This window comes from Arachis stenosperma, chromosome 6 (assembly GCF_014773155.1).
Source record: "Arachis stenosperma cultivar V10309 chromosome 6, arast.V10309.gnm1.PFL2, whole genome shotgun sequence".
Classification (NCBI taxonomy): domain Eukaryota; kingdom Viridiplantae; phylum Streptophyta; class Magnoliopsida; order Fabales; family Fabaceae; genus Arachis; species Arachis stenosperma.
The window spans coordinates 85339927-85352638 of record NC_080382.1 but is presented as its reverse complement, the minus strand read 5'-3'; the positions used below and the strand labels follow the sequence as shown (position 1 = coordinate 85352638).

The window sequence follows — 12712 nt, the reverse complement described above, 5'->3', positions numbered from 1 at the left end:
GAGTTTCTACACACCATAGATTAAGGTGTGGAGCTCTGCTGTACCTCGAGTATTAATGCAATTACTATAGTTCTTCTATTCAATTCAGCTTGTTCTTGTTCTAAGATATCACTTGTTCTTCAACTTGATGAATGTGATGATCCGTGACACTCATCATCATTCTCACCTATGAACGTGTGCCTGACAACCACCTCCGTTCTACCTTAGATTGGGTGAATATCTCTTGGATTCCTGATACACGATGCATGGTTGATCGCCTGACAACCGAGTGCTAGCCTGACAACCGAGCCAACCATTCCGTGAGATCAGAGTCTTCGTGGTATAGGTAAGAACTGATGGCGGCATTCAAGAGAATCCGGAAGGTCTAACCTTGTCTGTGGTATTCTGAGTAGGATTCAATGATTGAATGACTGTGACGTGCTTCAAACTCCTGAGGGCGGGGCGTTAGTGACAGACGCAAAAGAATCACTGGATTCTATTCCGGCCTGATCGAGAACCGACAGATGGATAGCCGTGCCGTGACAGGGTGCGTTGAACATTTCCACTGAGAGGATGGGAGGTAGCCACTGACAACGGTGAAACCCATGCATAAGCTTGCCATGGAAAGGAGTAAGAAGGATTGGATGAAGACAGTAGGAAAGCAGAGAGACGGAAGGGACACAGCATCCTCATGCGCTTATCTGAAATTCCCACCAATGAATTACATAAGTATCTCTATCTTTATCTTTATGTTTTATTCGTATATCACCATATCCATTTGAGTTTGCCTGACTAAGATTTACAAGATGACCATAGCTTGCTTCATACCAACAATCTCCGTGGGATCGACCCTTACTCGCGTAAGGTTTATTACTTGGACGACCCAGTGCACTTGCTGGTTAGTTGTGCGAAGTTGTGTTTATGCCATGGTATTGAACACCAAGTTTTTGGGGTTCATTACCGGGGATTATGAGAGTTGTGAAAAGTATTGTTCACAATTTCGCGCACCAAGTTTTTGGCGCCGTTGCCAGAGATTGTTTTGTGTATGGACAACTGACGGTTCATCTTGTTGCTTAGATTAGGTATTTTTCTTCAAAGTTCTTAAGAATGAATTCTAGTGTTTCAAGGTGATGTTCTTATCATCACCAAAGCTGATTGATTCTCATCAATTTAGCTCTTGAATGCAATGTCCTGCTGAAGCTTGGCTAGCCATGTCTAATTCCTTTAGACTGTAGCTTTAGACTAACATTGCATGATTCCTGGAATTTTCATTAAGAATTTTGATACCTTTATTTTCTTTTCCACTTAATTTTCGAAAAATCCAAAAAAAAATTACAAAATCATAAAAAAAACAAAAAAATATTTTATGTTTCTTGTTAAGTCTAGTGTCTCATTTTAAGTTTGGTGTCAATTGCATGTTTCTGTTCTTCTTGCATTTTTCATGCATGTGTCTTCATTAATCTTCAAGATGTTCTTGATGACTTCCTTGCTCTGATCTTTGAATTCTCTTGACTTGAGTGTTTTGTTGTTTCTCATGTGCATTCTCATGTTGTTAGTGTCCGTAGTATACAAACTGCTAAGTTTGGTGTCTTGCATGCATTGTTATTTGATTTTAATTGCATTTTGATTATTCCTCATTATTAAAAATCCAAAAATATTTTTAATTTATGTCTTTTCAAGTCAATAATACAGAGAATTGAAGATTCAGAACATACAGCAGAGGAATTATACAGAAAAAGCTGGGCGTTCAAAACGCCCAGTGAAGAAGGACCTGGTTGGGCGTTTAACGCCCAAAAAGGTAGTGCATTGGGCGTTAAACGCCAGAATGTGCACCATTCTGGGCATTTAACGCCAGGATGGCACAAGAGGGAGGATTTTGTTTTCGAATCAATTTTTTTTAAGTTTTCAAAGTTTTTTAAAATCAAATCTTTTTCAAATCATATCTTTTCAATCAAACCTTTTTTCAAAATCAATTTCTTTCCTTTTTCAAAGATACTTGCTAACAATTAATGATTTAATTGAACATTTTATGTATGTTGCCTTTTCTATTGAGAAAGGTTTAATGTTTGAATCATATCTTTTCTTGTTAGCCAAGTCATTAATTTTAAAATCAAATCTTTTTAAAATTGTTTTCAAATCATATCTTTTCCATCATATCTTTTTAAAAGCATTACTTTTCAATCATATCTTTTTAATCACATCTTTTTCAAAATAGTTTTTAATCATATCTTTTTGATTTCTAATTTCAAAATCTTTTTCAAAAATTACTTGATTTCTTTCCCACTCTTGATTTTCGAAAATCAATTAAAGTTTTTCAAAATGTTTTCAAAATCTTTCACTTAATTTTCGAAAATTTCTTCCTCTCTTCTCACATCCTTCTATTAATGGAGTACCACTCCTTCTCAATGCACAATTCGAACTCTATCTTACTAAGTTCGAATTCTTCTACCTCTTCCTTCTAATTTTCTTTTCCTCTGACACCTCAAGGAATCTCTATACTGTGACATAGAGGATTCCATATTTTTTTGTTCTCTTCTCTTTCATATGAGCAGGAACAAAGATAAAGGCATTCTTGTTGAACCTGACCCTGAACCTGAAAGGACCTTGAAGCGAAAGCTAAGAGAAGCTAAGGCACAACTCTCTGTAGAGGACCTAACAGAAATCTTCAAAGAAGAAGGACCCATGGCAGCCGAAAACAACAACAATGCCAATAATGTAAGGAAGGTGCTGGGTGACTTTACTGCACCTACTCCCGACTTCTATGGGAGGAGCATCTCTATCCCTGCCATTGGAGCAAACAACTTTGAGCTTAAGCCTCAATTAGTTTCTCTAATGCAACAGAATTGCAAGTTCCATGGACTTCCATTGGAAGATCCTCATCAGTTCTTAGCTGAATTCTTGCAAATCTGTGACACTGTCAAGACTAATGGGGTTGACCCTGAGGTCTACAGACTTATGCTATTCCCTTTTGCTGTAAGAGACAGAGCTAGGACATGGTTGGACTCACAACCTAAAGAAAGCCTGGACTCATGGGAAAAGCTAGTCAATGCCTTCTTGGCAAAGTTCTTTCCACCTCAAAAATTGAGTAAGCTTAGAGTGGAAGTCCAAACCTTCAGACAGAAGGATGGAGAATCCCTCTATGAAGCTTGGGAAAGATACAAACAATTGATCAGAAAATGTCCTTCTGACATGCTTTCTGAATGGAGCATCATAGGTATTTTCTATGATGGTCTCTCTGAACTATCCAAGATGTCTTTGGATAGCTCTGTTGGAGGATCTCTTCATCTGAAGAAGACGCCTACAGAAGCTCAAGAACTAATTGAAATGGTTGCAAATAACCAATTCATGTACACTTCTGAAAGGAATCCTGTGAATAATGGGACTAATCAGAAGAAAGGAGTTCTTGAGATTGATACTCTGAATGCCATTCTGGCTCAGAACAAGATATTGACTCAACAAGTCAATTTGATCTCTCAAAGTCTGTCTGGAATGCAAAATGCACCAAGCAGTACTAAGGATGCTTCATCTGAAGAAGAAGCCTATGATCCTGAGAACCCTTCAATGGAAGAGGTGAATTATCTAGGAGAACCCTATGGAAACACCTATAATTCTTCATGGAGAAATTATCCAAATTTCTCATGGAAGGATCAACAGAGACCTCAACAAGGTTTCAACAACAATAATGGTGGAAGAAACAGGTTTAGCAATGGCAAGCCTTTTCCATCATCTTCTCAGCAATAGACAGAGAATTCTAAGCAGAACCACTCTGACTTAGCAACCATGGTCTCTGATCTAATCAAAACCACTCAAAGTTTCATGACTGAAACAAGGTCCTCCATTAGGAATTTGGAGGCACAAGTGGGACAGCTGAGCAAGAAAATTACTGAACTCCCTCCTAGTACTCTTCCAAGCAATACAAAAGAAAATCCAAAAGGAGAGTGCAAGGCCATCAACATGGCCGAATTTGGAGAGGAAGGAGAGGAAGTGAACGCCACTGAGGAAGGCCTCAATGGCCGTGCACTAGCCTCCAATGAGTTCCCTAATGAGGAACCATGGGAATCTGAGGCTCAAAATGAGACCATAGAGATTCCATTGGACTTACTTCTGCCTTTCATGAGCTCTGATGAGTATTCCTCCTCTGAAGAGGATGAGTATGTCACTGAAGATCAAGTTGCTAAATACCTTGGAGCAATCATGAAGCTAAATGACAAGTTATTTGGAAATGAGACTTGGGAGAACAAACCTCCTTTGCTCACCAAAGAACTGGATGACTTGTCTAGGCAGAAATTACCTCAAAAGAGACAAGACCCTGGGAAGTTTTCACTACCTTGTACCATAGGCACCATGACCTTCAAGAAGGCTCTGTGTGGCTTAGGGTCAAGTGTAAACCTCATGCCTCTCTCTGTAATGGAGAAGCTAGGGATCTTTGAGGTACAAGCTGCAAGAATCTCACTAGAGATGGCAGACAATTCAAGAAAACAAGCTTATGGACTTGTAGAGGATGTTCTGGTAAAGATTGAAGACCATTACATCCCTGCTGATTTCATAGTCCTAGAGACTGGGAAGTGCATGGATGAATCTATCATCCTTGGCAGACCCTTCCTAGCCACAGCAAAGGCTGTGATTGATGTTGATGGAGGTGAACTGATCATTCAAGTGAATGAAGAATCCTTTGTGTTTAAGGCTCAAGGATATCCCTCTGTCACCATGGAGAGGAAGCATGAAGAGCTTCTCTCAAATCAGAGTCAAACAGAGCCCCCACAGTCAAACTCTAAGTTTGGTGTTGGGAGGCCACAACCAAACTCTAAGTTTGGTGTTGAACCCCCACATTCAAACTCTAAGTTTGGTGTTGGGAGGTTCCAACATTGCTCTGAGAAAATGTGAGGCTCCATGAGAGCCCTCTGTCAAGCTACTGACATTAAAGAAGCGCTTGTTGGGAGGAAACCTAATGTTATATTTTATATATTTTCCTTTGTTATTTTATTTTATTTTGTAGGTTGATGATCATGAGAAATCACAAAATCAATTGAAAAAGTAAAAACAGAATGAAAAATAGGAAGAAAAATAGCACACCCTGGAGGAAGAACCTACTGGCGTTTAAACGCCAGTAAGGCTAGCAGGTGGGCGTTTAACGCCCAGTCTGGCACCATTCTGGGCGTTTAACACCAGAAAGGGGCACCGGACTGGCGTTAAACGCCAGAAAAGGGCAAGAACCTGGCATTAAACGCCAGAAATGGGCACCAGCCCGGCGTTTAACGCCAGAATTGGCTCAAAACGCATTTTTGCATGCCATTTGGTGCAGGGATGACTTTTCCTTGACACCTCAGGATCTGTGGACCCCACAGGATCCCCACCAACCCCACCACCCTCTCTATTCTTCACCCATTCACCAATCACCTCAATACCTCTTCCCCAAAAACCCTTCACCTATCAAATCCCATCTTTCTCTTCACCACTCACATCCATCCTTCATAAAACCCCACCTACCTCACCTTCAAATTCAAACCACTTTCCCTCCCAAACCCACCCATCCATGACCAAACCATGAGTCCCGCTTTCATATATAAACCCTTATTCACTCCTTCATTTTCACACAACCTAAACACCACTTCTCCCCCTCTTTGGCCGAACACAAAGCCATTCCCTTCTTCCTCATTTCTTCTTCTTCTTCTACTCTCTTCTTTCTTCTTTTGCTCGAGGACGAGCAAACCTTTTAAGTTTGGTGTGGTAAAAGCATTGCTTTTTGTTTTTCCATAACCATTTATGGCATCCAAGGCCGGAGAAACCTCTAGAAAGAGGAAAGGGAAGGCAAAAGCTTCTACCTTCGAGTCATGGGAGATGGAGAGATTCATCTCAAGGGTGCATCAAGACCACTTCTATGAAGTTGTGGCCTTGAAGAAGGTGATCCCCGAGGTCCCTTTTTCACTCAAAAAGAGTGAATATCCGGAGATCCGACATGAGATCCGAAGATGAGGTTGGGAAGTTCTTACCAACCCCATTCAACAAGTTGGAATCTTAATGGTTCAAGAGTTCTATGCCAATGCATGGATCACCAAGAACCATGATCAAAGTGTGAACCCGAATCTAAAGAATTGGCTTACTATGGTTCGGGGAAAATACTTGGATTTTAGTCCAAAAAATGTAAGGTTGGCATTCAACTTGCCTATGATGCAAGGAGATGAACATCCTTACACTAGAAGGGTAAACTTTGATCAAAGGTTGGACCATGTCCTCACTGACATTTGTGAAGAGGGCGCCCAATGGAAGAGAGATTCAAGAGGGAAGCCGGTTCAACTAAGAAGGCATGACCTCAAGCCCGTGGCTAGAGGATGGTTGGAGTTTATCCAACGCTCAATCATTCCCACTAGCAACCGGTCCGAAGTTACTCTAGACCGGGCCATCATGATTCATAGCATCATGATTGGAGAAGAAGTAGAAGTTCATGAGGTTATAGCTCAAGAACTCTATAAGGTGGCGGACAAGTCCTCTACCTTAGCAAGGTTAGCCTTTCCTCATCTCATCTGTCACCTCTGTTATTCAGTTGGAGTTTTCATAGATGGAGACATCCTCATTGATGAGGACAAGCCCATCACTAAGAAAAGGATGGAGCAAACAAGAGACCCCTCTCATCATGAGATCCCTGAGATGCCTCAAGAGATGCACTTTCCTCCACAAAACTATTGGGAGCAAATTAACACCTCCCTAGGAGAATTGAGTTCCAACATGGGACAACTAAGGGTGGAGCACCAAGAACATTCCATCCTCTTCCATGAAATTAGAGAAGATCAAAGAATCATGAGAGAGGAGCAACAAAGACAAGGAAGAGACATTGAGGAGCTCAAGCACTCCATAAGATCTTCAAGAGGAAGAACAAGCCGCCATCACTAAGGTGGACCCGTTCTTTAATCTCCTTGTTCTTTATTTTCTTGTTTTTCGAATTTTCATGCTTATGTTTATCCATGTTTGTGTCTTATGATCATTAGTGTCTTAAGTGTCTATGCCTTAAAGTTATGAATGTCCTATGAATCCATCACCTTTCTTGAAAAAAAAATGTTCTTAATTGAAAAAGAAAAAGAATTGCATGAATTTTGAATTTTATAACAGTTTAATTATTTTGATGTGGTGGCAACACTTTTGTTTTCTGAATGCATGCTTAAACAGTGCATATGTCTTTTGAATTTGTGATTCATGAATGTTGGCTCTTGAAAGAATGATGAAAAAGGAGACATGTTACTGAGGATCTGAAAAATCATAAAAATGATTCTTGAAGCAAGAAAAAGCAGTGAATACAAAAAAAAAAAAGAGAAAGAGAAAGACGAAAAAAGAAGAAAAAAAGAGAGAAAGAAAAAGAAAAGAAAAAGAAAGAAATAAAGTTGTGATCCAAGGCAAAAAGAGTGTGCTTAAGAACCCTGGACACCTCTAATTGGGGACTTTAGCAAAGTTGAGTCACAATCTGAAAAGGTTCACCCAATTATGTGTCTGTGGCATGTATGTATCCGGTGGTAATACTGGAAGACAGAGTGCTTTGGGCCACAGCCAAGACTCAATAAGTAGCTGTGTTCAAGAATCATTATACTTAGCTAGGAGAATCAATAACACTATCTGGATTCTGAGTTCCTAAAGAAGCCAATCATTCTGAATTTCAAAGGATAAAGTGAGATGCCAAAACTGTTCAGAGGCAAAAAGCTAAAAGCCCCGCTCATCTAATTAATACTGATCTTCATAGATGTTTTTGGAGTTCATTGCATATTCTCTTCTTTTCATCTTATTTGATTTTCAGTTGCTTGAGGACAAGCAACAATTTAAGTTTGGTGTTGTGAGGAGCGGATAATTTGTACGCTTTTTGGCATTGTTTTTAGTATGTTTTTAGTATATTTGGTTTAGTTTTTAGTATATTTTTATTATTTTTTAGTTAAAATTCACTTTTCTGGACTTTACTATGAGTTTGTGTGTTTTTCTGTGATTTCAGGTATTTTCTGGCTGAAATTGAGGGACCTGAGCAAAAATCTGATTCAGAGACTGAAAAGGACTGCAGATGTTGTTGGATTCTGACCTCCCTGCACTCGAAGTGGATTTTCTGGAGCTACAGAAGCCCAATTGGCGCGCTCTCAACGTCGTTGGAAAGTAGACATCCTGGGCTTTCCAGCAATATATGATAGTCCATACTTTGCCCAAGATTTGATGGCCCAAACCGGCGTTCAAAGTCACCTTCAGAAATTCCAGCGTTAAACGCCGGAACTGGCACCAAAGTGGGAGTTAAACGCCCAAACTGGCACAAAAGCTGGCGTTTAACTCCAAGAAGAGTCTCTACACGAAAATGTTTCATTGCTCAGCCCAAGCACACACCAAGTGGGCCCGGAAGTGGATTTTTATGTCATTTACTCATCTTTTGATCATGTTTTTATGATTGAACCCTCTTTGGGAGGCTGGCCATTCGGCCATGCCTAGACCTTGTTCTTATGTATTTTCAACGGTGAAGTTTCTACACACCATAGATTAAGGTGTGGAGCTCTGCTGTACCTCGAGTATTAATGCAATTACTATAGTTCTTCTATTCAATTCAGCTTGTTCTTGTTCTAAGATATCACTTGTTCTTCAACTTGATGAATGTGATGATCCGTGACACTCATCATCATTCTCACCTATGAACGTGTGCCTGACAACCACCTCCGTTCTACCTTAGATTGGGTGAATATTTCTTGGATTCCTGATACACGATGCATGGTGGATTGCCTGACAACCGAGTGCTTGCCTGACAACCGAGCCAACCATTCCGTGAGATCAGAGTCTTCGTGGTATAGGCAAGAACTGATGGCGGCATTCAAGAGAATCCGGAAGGTCTAACCTTGTCTGTGGTATTCTGAGTAGGATTCAATGATTGAATGACTGTGACGTGCTTCAAACTCCTGAGGGCGGGGCGTTAGTGACAGACGCAAAAGAATCACTGGATTCTATTCCGGCCTGATCGAGAACCGACAGATGGATAGCCGTGCCGTGACAGGGTGCGTTGAACATTTCCACTGAGAGGATGGGAGGTAGCCACTGACAACGGTGAAACCCTTGCATAAGCTTGCCATGGAAAGGAGTAAGAAGGATTGGATGAAGACAGTAGGAAAGCAGAGAGACAGAAGGGACACAGCATCTTCATGCGCTTATCTGAAATTCCCACCAATGAATTACATAAGTATCTATATCTTTATCTTTATGTTTTATTCGTATATCACCATATCCATTTGAGTTTGCCTGACTAAGATTTACAAGATGACCATAGCTTGCTTCATACCAATAATCTCCGTGGGATCGACCCTTACTCGCGTAAGGTTTATTACTTGGACGACCCAGTGCACTTGCTGGTTAGTTGTGCGAAGTTGTGTTTATGCCATGGTATTGAACACCAAGTTTTTGGGGTTCATTACCGGGGATTATGAGAGTTGTGAAAAGTATTGTTCACAATTTCGCGCACCAGTTAACGTGGAAGCTAACGTTGATGAGTGAAAGATGAGCCAACGTTAGTGACACTCAACATTGTCACTAACATTGGGGATGGCTAAGAATGGCCACGTTAGAAGCCACGTTAACCTAGTTAACGTGGACTCTAACGTGAGACATAGGGGCACATTGGAACGTTAGTGACAATGTTGAGTGTCACTAACGTTCTGGAAGGTTGGCAAGGCCACGTTAGAAGCCACGTTAACCTAGTTAACGTGGACTCTAACGTGAGATATAGGGGCACATTGGAACGTTAGTGACAATGTTAAGTGTCACTAACGTTCTCGAAGGTTGGCAAGGCCACGTTAGAAGCCATGTTAACCTAGTTAACGTGGGCTCTAACGTAAGGCAAAGGGGTACATTGGAACGTTAGTGACAATGTTGACACTTCACTAACGTTCTCGAACTCATACTTTCACTAAAACGTTAACACCCCTAACGTCCTGAGCTAAAGTCTCTGCCCACTTCACACTTTCTCTCTGCAAGTAAAACCAAGCCCAAATGAAGAAGAGAACTGCTTCAAACTCAAGGTCCAAAGGCCCAAGACTTGAAGAACCAACTAGAAGCTGAGAAGAGTAGTATATATAGGAGTAGCTTTGAATTATTTGGAAGTTCTGGAAGTTGGAAAATAACACTACTCTCTATATTTTACTTTCTCGATTCTTCTAGTTCATGATGTATTCTCCATCTTTGTTTTCATCTTCTAGAGCTATGAACAACTAAACCCCTTTCATTGGGTTAGGGAGCTCTGTTGTAATTTGATGGATCAATACTAGTTTTCATTATTCTTCTTCTATTTTCTCTCTTGATTTTACTTGAAAGCTTTCGATCTTCATCCCATTGGGTAGTTATCTTGGAAAAGAAACTATTCAAACTTGGATCTCTTCTGAGCATTGAAAGAGGAATGAAGAGATCAAGCTAGAAATGCTTTCTCATGCTGGACCAAATTGGGTTTGGATGGATATGTGACTATAATCCTCTCAATACTTGATTTGGGAAATGCATGTGGTATAATCAGTGACCACACTTCATCTCTTCTCATGAGCAATTGACCAAGGAATTGGCTATTGATCAAGATTTGAGAGATTGAATTGCAAGAAATTGTAATTCAATCAATTCAGATTGCCAAGGAGATCAATGAGTGCATTGATTGAGGAAGAGATGAAAATGAACTTGATCCGGAGAATTGCAACATCTCTGGCGCCCAATGAACTCCTCAATTCTGATCTCACCCATTCTCTTTAATTTCTGCGTTTACTTTCATTAGCAAACACCCCATTCCCATTTACAATTCTGCAATTTACTTTCAGTCATTTACTTTCAGCCCTTTAAGTCTAGCATTTACATTTCCGCCATTTTATTTGCTGCAAATCTCAACCATAGTCTGAATTCGCTCAACTAGAGCATTCTTCTAATTAAAGTTGCTTGATCAATCAATCCCTGTGGGATTTGACCTCACTCTATTGTGAGTTTTTACTTGACGACAAATTCGGTACACTTGCCGAAGGAAATTTGTTGAGAGACAGTTTCCACCTGCATCAAAAAACATCAAGAAAACACATGTTTTGCATGGTTTTCCTTGAAAACCAAATTGAAGAGGGAGGGAGATAGCCATGTCACCTTATTTCCAGCCTTGATATCTTATATGGTTATGTAGAGGAAGAAGAGAGGATCATTTTGGTGAAATTGGAATTTTGATTTGAGTTTTAGTTAAGAAGAAATCAAGCTTTGAAGATTAAGTGTTCATGAAAGTTTCTCTCTTTTCTCTCTTGTTGTTTTCGGCCAAAATGAGGAAATGAGACAGCCTTGGATGTCTTGGGGGGTGTAAGGTGAGTTGTGATTGGTTGGCTTGGAGGTGAGTTAAAATAATATTAAAATATCTCAGGTGTATAACTACTAAAACTAGATGTATCGAAACACTTAAAAAAAACATCTCTAAAAATTCTTTTCTGAGCTACTCGCATAAATGACACTAGTAACATATTTATTATGAAAATAAAACATGTGTAATGAGGCCTTAGCATTGCTAAAGTCATCAGAGAGTGCTGGTGTTAAGCTGCACCAGTAAACTGTGAACCCAGTTAAACCGGTTTTCTGTTTTTGACTAAAACTGACCATGTAACCTTATAATATCATTCAAGAAGCTTCTAATACTAATATAATGATAATATTATCCTATTATCTCTCTTCTCTCATGAATCGAGTCCGGTTCGTCAAACGGAGACTATTTACGAAAAATAGAATCAAAACTTCTAACCGATACGGTTCAAAAACTGGGTTCTTCGTGACTACGTTATCGAGCTTGCCTCAGAAAAGGTTCTATCTTAAAGATGACATAATGACAATGAGGATTGAGATACTTGATGATATAGCAGAATTTCTCCCCTTACTGATCTTTCGGAGAAATTCGTATTTCTAAAAAAGATCTCACACACACGAAAATCGGGGTTGTTACATTCTACCCTCCTAAAAGAAAATTTTGCCCTCAAAATTTTAGCCACGTGCAAGAATCCATCTTCAAGTAGTTTATTTCCTTGAAACCATCCTGATGAAGAAATCGGTCCGTTCCTTACTGCATCCAAATCTCACATAGTCATGGCCATGGAGATTATAACACCTATGAAAATAGCTGTGGCTCACATCGATTCATTGTTCAGAGCTTGATTAAACCATGCCTATTCATAGTCATTGAGGTCTTATCCACACCAACCAATCAATATTAAGGTGATCAGTCTTAATATCTCATTTTAAGCACGAACATTCCCAAAATGAGCACTCATAGACATTCATGCCAAATGTATCTTAAAGATACCCTAACGTCATGATACACACAAGCAGAGTATATAGTAAAGCATAGTCAGTCCACTCCCCAGGTTCTACTGGGAACGAACTGCTCTGATACTAAATTCTAATGACCCAATTTCTGGTACATCATGATCATACTAAAAACTAAGCGCTACCAACTTGTCTTCCTAATTATTATCTATTAATTATTATATGAGCCTGATTCATTGTTAAAAACATAGTTATTTTGTGAGGTACTTTTTTTTAAAACATTTGGGTTAAAAACAGAATCATTCATAATCAATTCACAGATAATAATAGATAAAACAGTTATAAATAACCACACATAAATACATCTCAAGCAGTTGGTAACATTCTATGATCCAGCCTTTATTAGAGTATAGACTTTTAGTTATGACACCCCTAGATATAGCTAAATAATATCTGTATACATATATAT

General features: G+C 39.6%; 1 non-coding gene across 1 annotated transcript; it reads right to left on the bottom strand.

Moving 5' to 3' along the window:
- Nucleotides 1–3066: 3066 nt before the first annotated feature.
- LOC130937362 (small nucleolar RNA R71) lies at nt 3067–3174 on the bottom strand. Its single transcript, XR_009068583.1, has one exon. It is a non-coding gene; the product is annotated as a small nucleolar RNA R71 (small nucleolar RNA).
- Nucleotides 3175–12712: the final 9538 nt, after the last annotated feature.